Raw genomic sequence first — 9,660 nt, forward strand, 5'->3', positions numbered from 1 at the left:
TGTCATCGCGCATACACCCATGTACACTTATAAAATATTGTATCGAAACATTGAATCGGATCAGAAATTCGGTTTTAGAGACTTCCATACAATATTTTATAACCCTACGAAAGAATCGAATCAATAATTATGCCTCGACGCCACCCCGTGGCCCGATCAAAATTTGGCCAGTATTGCCAAAAGTGTATGTTCACGAGCCGGAGAAAAAACTGAGTATGGATCGAACCACTGAATTGGATTAGAAATTCGGTCTTGGTTACTCCATACAATATTTTATGACCCTACGAAAGAATCAGATCAATAATTATGTCCTGACGCCACCCCGCGGCCCGTTCGAAATTTTGCCAGTATGGCCAAAGGGGTACGTTCACTGATCCGGAGAAAAAACTGAGTATGGGTCGAACCACTGAATTGGTTCAGAAATTCGGTCTTCGTGACCTCCATACAATATTTTATGACCCTACGAAAGAATCGGATCAATAATTATGCCCTGACGCCACACCGCGGCACGTTCGAAATTTTGCCTGTATGGCCAAAGGGGTACGTTCACTAATCCGGAGAAAAAACCGAGTATGGGCCGTACCACTGAATCGGATCAGAAATTCGGTCATGGTGACCTCCATACAATATTTTATGACCCTACGAAAGAATCGGATCAATAATTATGCCCTGACGCCACCTCGCGTCCCGTTCGAAATTTTGCCAGTATGGCCAAAAGGGTACTTTCACTGATCCGGAGAAAAAACTAAGTATGGGTCGAACCACTTAATCGGATCAGAAATTCGGTCTTCGTGACCTTCATACAATATTTTATGACTCTACGAAATAATCAGATCAATAATTATGCCATGACGCCACCCCGTGGCCCGTTCGGAATTTTGCCAGTTTGGCCAAAGGAGAACGTTCACTGATCCGGTGAAAAACCTGAGTATGGGTCGAACCACTGAATCTCGCAGAGTCATAAAATATTGTATGGAGGTCATGAAGACAGAATTTCTTATCCGATTCATTGATTCGACCCATACTCAGTTTTTTCACCGGATCAGTGAACGTATCCCTTTAGCCATACTGGCAAAATTCCGAACGGGCCGCGAGGTGGCGTCAAGGCATAATTATTGATCCGATTTTTTCTTAAGGCCATAACATATTGTATGGCAGTCTCCATGACCGAATTTATGATCCGATTTAGTGGTTCGACCCATACTCAGCTTTTCCTTCGGCTCGTGTATTACCCCCTTTGGCAATACTGGCAAAATTTCGAACGGGCCACGGGGTGGCATCATGGCATAATTATTGATCCGATTCTTTCTTAGGGCCATAAAATATTGTATGGCAGTCTCCATGACAGAATTTATGATCCGATTAAGTGGTTCGACCCATACTCAGTTTTTCCTCCGGCTCGTGTACTACCCCCTTTGGCAATAATGGCAAAATTTCGAACGAGCCACGGGGTGGCGTCAGGGCATGATTATTGATCCGATTTTTTCTTAAGGCCATAAAATATTGTATGCAGTCTCCATGACCGAATTTATGATCCGATTAAGTGGTTCGACCCATACTCAGTTTTTCCTCCGGCTCGTTTACTACCCCCTTTGGCAATAATGGCAAAGTTTCGAACGAGCCACGGGATGGGATTAGGGCATAATCATTAATCCGATTCTTTCTTGGGGCCATAAAATATTGTATGGCAGTGTCTTAAACCGAATTTATGATCTGATTCAGTGGTTAAACCCATACTCAGTTTTTCCCCCGGCTCGTGTACACCCCTTTGGCAATCCTGCCAAAATTTCGAACGGGCGACAGGGTGGCGTGAGGGCATAATTATTGATCCGATTCCTCCTTAGGGTCACAAAATATTGTATGGCAGTCTCCATGACCGAATTTTTGATCCGATTTAGTGGTTCCACCCATACTCTGTGACAATCGTCAATTTCAGGTTAACCTCGTTAACTCAACTCCGTCAATTCAAACTTTAAGATCGTTGGATCTTTAACGCACACTTCATTACATTTAAACTAGGGTTTAAATGACGCTTAACACTTACTACATGTGTAGTCTTTCGGGATTTGCACCGAAACGCAAACGAGTTGACGCAAACGATTGATAAATAAACGACAAACGTCAAAACACTAAGTATGTGATTATTATGTGCTAGGTATATGTGTGTTACTTGATTGTTATGTGGAAGGTTAAACAAGAACTAACTAGTTTAGGCTAGAGATGTAACATTTGGAAGTTTAGGGACTAGAGTGTAACTTATTTATCTATAAATATATCATTATCATAAAACCCTAATCATCTATTCTCCCCTCTCAAACCCGATGGCAGCTAGACCCCCCCCCCCTCCGTGCGATCGGCTCACAAACACACCAAGCTCTTGGTTTTAATCTTGAGTTCTCACAATTGAAGCATACTACACCCGTTCCTAATCATCTCCTACCTTCCTCTTGCTTGTATTGGTGTTTTGAAGGTATAACTTGTAAACCCTAAGTAGGCCGATTATATGTATGCATGGTGTTCATATGATTCTTGTTATTTGATGGTGTATTAGTGATGATTTGGTAACTAGTTTTGATAGTATTGCATGTTAATTGTTGTGTCCTTGATTGGGAGTGCAAATAAAACCCTAAGCTTGTATGTATGTGTGATTGATATGCATGGATAGTAGTTATAGGATCTAGAGGGTTGTATGGATGCATGATAGCTTATAGGTTGTGATTATGTTGAGTTTTGATGTGAACAGATTCTGGACAGAATGTATAAACGATGTTTAACTGACTGTAACGAAGTGTAAACGTGAAAATTGATTGAGATTGTGAGTACTGCAGTAGACTAGGTTGAGTCTAGTTTCTATGAAGTATAAATTCGTAATTTTTGGATAAGTGGAAGTATACTTTTATGATTTTACAAAAACGTGATGCAAAGCTGAGCTATTAGACCTGCTGTTAGGCTATGTTGTAAATGTTATATCTCATGAACCACGAGACCAATTGGGTTGGTTCCACTTCTGGAAGTTGACTCACTGAGTTAGGAACCAAACCCAAGTGGTCTTGCATTTATTGGATTTTTCGTTTAACGGGAATTGCAAATAACATTCTGATGTGCATGAATCTGGCTGATATAAGTTAGCTGTAATGTTTTGATCATTATGAGCAATCTATATGGAATAAAAATAAGATAAAATATGTTCTGGAAACCTAAGACATGTATGTTTCTGTGGTAATTTTTGGTGAATTAATTGAGACGTTATAATCGGTGAACTAGTACAATCTTTCAAGTAGAAATTCTGCCATAACGAAACTAGCTGCTGAGTTGTATAGGAATGCATGAAATATGATAGTTTCTATATAATTGTTGTATTTTGACCAAAATACCCTTGCGGGGAAATAGTTGCTAGTTGATTGCCATGAATTGACCAAATTACCCTTGCGGGAAATATTGGTTAGTTAGTCTTTGTTTGTTGACCAAAATGCCCTTACGGGAATTATTGCTAGTAAGTAGGTTATTAACACATGACACGGAAGTAATTGCTCACTCATGTATCGTATCACAATTGTACTTGTTTAGGCCACACACAATACACAAACGAAACACGAAACATGTTACGTGCATAGGTATTATGTGCCGAGTCTAGAGACTCGTTAAACGTTCCGATACTTAGAAAATCTCTTTGTTGTTTTAGAACGCTAGAGAGTTTTCTACGACGCGCATCACTCGGTGATCTAGATCGGATATTCTTCGCAAACAGTGAGTTCACTTACCCCACTCTTAAACTGCTTTCAAACGTTTTTCACTTGGGGGAGATAACATACTCCGATAAACATATTTTCTGAGATAAACGCATATGAAAGATTTTGTTATAAATTATATATCACTTGTAAAGGCTAAGCGGCATTTGTAACAACTTGAAGTCCCACACATCGGACCGGTTAATATTTGGAATAGCGAGTCACTTTTGGGTAGTACTACTGGGTTTGACAAACCCCACCCGACGTTATAGCTCAACTGGAGGTTGAGTGGGTGTAAATTTTGGCTAACACTTACCATGGTCTGGAGGACCTGGTGACGGGCACTTGATAAACAGTCAGCTTCGGTCGCGAACCACTTAGCAATACTTGTTGTATAGATTAGCTACCTATCGATATATAATTTAACATAACACTATCTGGTAATGCAATACTTAAACGTTGTAACATGGTTACACGCTCAAACGTCGTAACGAGGTTACGCAATACTTAAACGTTGTAACATGGTTACACGCTCAAACGTCGTAACGAGGTTACGCAATACTTAAACGTTGTAACGTGGTTACACACTCAAACGCCGTAACGAGGTTACGCAACATTTAAACGTCGTAACGAGGTTACGCAAACGCTAAACGATTTATCTTATTTTATTTGTGAACTCACCAACCTTGTGTTGACACTTTTAGTATGTTATTCTCAGGTAGCCGAGGCGGGCGCGCGGTTTAGGAGCATGCATTATTGAAAACACTTTTATTCTGCAAACTTAAATTTTAACAGTAACTTTTGGTTTTTAAGTCGTCCTGCGTGACGCAACTTTTGAATTAAGGTTTTACGCTTCCGCATTTACTTTCATTTAAACGTTTTACTTTGGTTTGGTTATAACTAATGATTCCGATCCTGCCAGTTCACACCCTCTGACGGTAAAACTCCGTTAGTGGATTTTGAGGGTGTGACATACTCAGTTTTTCCTCCGCTCGTGTACTACCCTATTTGGCAATACGGGCAAAATTTCGAACGGGCCATGGGGTGGCGTTAGGGCATAATTATTGATCCGATTCTTTCTTAGGGTCACAAAATATTGTATGACAGTCTCCATGACCGAATTTATAATCCGATTCAGTGGTTCCACCCATACCCAGTCTTTCCTTTAGCTCTTGTACTGCCCATTTTGGCAATACTGACAAAATTTCGAACGAGCCACGGGGTGGCGTCAGGGCATAATTATTGATCTAATTATTTCTTACGGTCACAAAATATTGTATGGCAGTCTCCATGGCCGAATTTATGATCCGATTTAGTGGTTCGAACCATACTCAAATTTTACTTCGACTCGTGTACTACCCCCTTTGGCAATACGAGCAAAATTTATAACGAGCCACGGGGTGGTGTCAGAGCATAATTATTAATCCGATTATTTCTTAGGGTCACAAATATTGTAAGGAAGTTTTCAAGACCAAATTTATGATCCGATTCGATGGTTCTACCCATACTAGGTTTTTCCTCCGACTCGTGTACTACCCCTTTGGCAATACTTAAAAAATTTCAAACCGGCCATGGGGTGGCATTAGGGCATAATTATTGGTCCGATTCTTTCTTAGGACATAAAATATAGTTTAGCAGTCTCCATTTCCGAATTTTTGATCTGATTCAGTGGTTCGACCCATACTCAGTTTTTCCTCCGGCTCGTGTATTACCCTCTTTGGCAATACGAGCAAAATTTCGAACGGGCCCCGAGTTGGCGTCAGAGCATAATTATTGATCCGATTCTTTCGTATGTTATAAAATATTGTAGGGAAGTCTACATGACCGAATTTATGATCCGAAACAGTGGTTCGACCCATACTTAGTTTTGCCTCCGGCTTGTGTACTACCCCCTTTGGCAATAATGGCAAAATTTCGAATGGGCCACGGGGTGGCGTCAGGCCATAATTATTGATCCAATTCTTTTTTAAGGCCATAAAATATTGTATGGCAGTCTCCATGACCGAATTTATGATCTGATTAAGTGGTTCGACCCATACTCAGTTTTTCTTCCGGCTCGTGTACTACCTCTTTTAGCAATAATGGCAAAATTTCGAACGGGCCACGGGGTTGCGTCAGGGCATAATTATTGATCATATTCTTTCTTAGGGCCATAAAATATTGTATGACACTCTACATGACCGAATTTATGATCCTCTTAAGTTGTTCGACCCATACTCAGTTTTTCCTCTAACTCGTGTACTACCCCCTTTGACAATAATGGCAAAGTTTCGAACGGCCCACGGGGTGGCATCAGGGCATAATTATTGATCCGATTATTTCTTAGGGCTATAAAATATTGTATGGCAGTGTCTTAAACCGAATTTATGATCCGATTCAGTGGTTAGACTCATACTCAATTTTTCCTGCGGCTCGTGTACTAACTCCTTCGGCAATACTGTAAATATTTCGAACGGATCACGAGGTGGCGTGAGGGAATAATTATTGATCCGATTCTTTCTTAGAGTCACAAAATATTGTATGGCAGTCTCCATGAACGAATTTATGATCCGATTCAGTGGTTCCACCCATACTCAGTTTTTCCTCCGCTCGTGTACTACCCTCTTTGGTAATACAGGCAAAATTTCGAACGGGCCACGGGGTGGCGTCAGGGCATAATTATTGATCCGATTTTTTCTTAAGGCCATAAAATATGGTATGGCAGTCTCCATTACCGAATTAATAATCCGATTTAGTGGTTCGACCCATACTCAGTTTTTCCTCCGGCTCGTGTACTACCCCCTTTTAGCAATAATGGCAAAGTTTCGAACCGGCCACGTGGTGGCATTAGGGCAAAATTATTGATCCGATTCTTTCTTGGGGCCATAAAATATTTTATGGCAGTGTCTTAGACCGAATTTATGATCTGATTCAGTGGTTAGACCCATACTCAGTTTTTCCTCCGGCTCGTGCACTACCCCCTTTTAGCAATACTGGCAAAATTTCGAACGAGACACGGGGTGGCGTGATGGCATAATTATTTATCCGATTCTGTCTTAGGGTCACAAAATATTGTATGGCAGTCTCCATGACCGAATTTTTGATCTGATTCAGTGGTTCCACCCATACACAGTTTTTCTCCGCTCGTGTACTACCCTATTTGGCAATACGGGCAAAATTTCAATCGGGCAACGGGGTGGCGTCAGGGCATAATTATTGATCCGATTCTTTCTTAAAGTCACAAAATATTGTATGGCAGTCTCCATGACCGAATTTTTGATCCGATTCAGTGGTTCCACCCATACTCAGTTTTTCCTCCGCTTGTGTACTACCCTCTTTGGCAATACGGGCAAAATTTCGAACGGGCAACAGGGTGGCGTCAGGGCATAATTATTGATCCGATTCTTTCTTAATGTCACAAAATATTGTATGGCAATCTCCATGACCGAATTTATAATCCGATTTAGTGGTTCCACCCATACCCAGTTTTTCCTCCGGCTCTTGTACTTCCCACTTTGGTAATAATGGCAAAGTTTCGAACGGGTCACGGGGTGGCATCAGGTCATAATTATTGATTAGATTAATTCTTAGGGCCATAAAATATTGTATGGTAGTCTCCATGAGCGAATTTATGATCCGAATCAGTGGTTCGACCCATACTCGGTTTTTCCTCCGGCTCTTGTACTTCCCACTTTGGCAATAATGGCAAAGTTTCGAACGGGTTACGGGGTGGCATCAGGTCATAATTATTAATCAGATTCTTTCTTAGGGCCATAAAATATTGTATGGTAGTCTCCATGATCGAATTTATGATCCGAATAAGTGGTTCGACCCATACTCGGTTTTTCCTCCGGCTCGTGTACTACCCGCTTTGGCAATACTTGCAAAATTTCGAACGGGCCTAGAGGTGGCATCAGGGCATAATTATTGATCTGTTTCTTTCTTAGGCCATAAAATATTGTATGGCAGTCTCCATGACCGAATTTATGATCCGATTCAGTGGTTCGACCCATACTCAGTTTTTCCTCCGAATCGTGTACTACCCCCATTGGCAATACTGGCAAAATTTCGAACGTGTCAAGGGGTTGCGTGAGGGCATAATTATTGATCTGATTCCTTCTTAGGGTCACAAAATATTGTATGGTAGTCTATGTGTCCGAATTTATGATTTGAATAAGTGGTTCGACCCATACTTTGGTTTTTTTTCCTCCGGTTTATGAACTACCCCATTTGGCAATGCGGGCAAATTTTCGATCGAGCCACGGGGTGGCGTCAAGGCAAAATTATTGATCGATTCTTTCTTAAGGTCATAAAATATTGTATGGCACTCTCATGGACTGAATTTATGATTCGATTCAGTGGTTAGACCATACTCAATTTTTCATCCGGCTCGTGTACTATCCCCTTTGGCAATACGGGCAAAATTTCAAACGGGTCACGGGTTGGCGTCAGAGCATAATTATTGATCCGATTATTTTTAAAGGTTAAAAATATTGTGTGGAAGTCTCCACGACCGAATTTATGATCCGAATCAGTGGTTCGACCATACTCAGTTTTTACTCCGGCTTGTGTACTATCCCCTTTGGCAATAATGGCAAAATTTTGAACGGGCCACGAGGTGGCGTCAGGGAATAATTATTGATCCAATTCTTTTTTAGGGCCATAAAATATTGTATGACAGTCTCCATAACCGAATTTATGATCCGATTAAGTGGTTCGACCCATACATTGTTTTTCTTCCGGCTCGTGTACTACCTCCTTTGGCAATAATGACAAAATTTCGAACGGGCCACGGGGTGGCGTCAGGGCATAATTATTCATCCGATTCTTTCTTATAGTCACAAAATATTGTATGGCAGTCTCCATGACCGAATTTATGATCCGATTCAGGGGTTCCACCCATACTCAATTTTTCCTCCGCTCGTGTACTACCCTCTTTGGCAATACGGGCAAAATTTCGAATGGGCCACGAGGTGGCGTCAGGGCATAATTGTTGATCCGATTCCTTCATAAGGTCAAAAAATATTGTATGGCAGTCTCCATGGCCAAATTTATGATCTGATTTAATGGTTCGACCCATACTCAGTTTTTACTTCGGCTCGTGTACTACCCCCCTTTGGCAATACGGGCAAAATTTCGAACGGGCCACGAGGTGGCGTCAGGGCATAATTATTGATCAGATTATTTTTTAGGGTCATAAAATATTGTACGACACTCTCCTAAACCGAATTTATGATCCGATTCTGTGGTACCACCCATACTCAGTTTTTCCTCCGGATCGTGTACTACCCCTTTGGCAATAAGAGCAAAATTTCGAATGAGCCACGAGGTGGCGTGAGGGCATAATTTTTGATCCGATTCTTTCTTAAGGTCATAAATATTGTATGGGTGTCTCCATGACCGAATTTATGATCTGATTCAGTGGTTCCACCCATACTCAGTTATTCCTCCGGCTCTTGTACGACCTATTTAGCAATACTAGCAAAATTTCAAACGAGCCACGGGGTGGCGTGAGGGCATTATTATTGATTCGATTCTTTCTTAGGGTCATAAAATATTGTACGGCTGTCTCCACGACCGAATTTATGATCCGATTCAATGGTTCGACCCATACTCAGTTTTTCCTCTGGCTCGTGTACTACCCCATTTGGCAATAATGGCAAATTTTCTAACCGTCCACGGGTGCCATCAGGGCATAATTATTTATCCGATTCTTTTTTAGGGCTATAAAATAATGTATGGCAGTGTCTTGGACCGAATTTATGATCCGATTCAGTGGTTAAACTCATACTCAGTTTTTCCTCCGGCTCTTGTACTACCCCCTTTGGCAATACTGGCAAAATTTCGAACGGACCACGGGGTGGCGTGAGGGTATAATTATTAATCCGATTCTTTCTTAGAGCCACAAAATATTGTATGGCAGTCTCCATGACCGAATTTATGATCCGATTCA

Source organism: Bidens hawaiensis, unplaced genomic scaffold (assembly GCF_021521415.1).
Source record: "Bidens hawaiensis isolate Kalapana, Puna unplaced genomic scaffold, B.hawaiensis_p1.1 tig00007041_1, whole genome shotgun sequence".
Lineage (NCBI taxonomy): Eukaryota > Viridiplantae > Streptophyta > Magnoliopsida > Asterales > Asteraceae > Bidens > Bidens hawaiensis.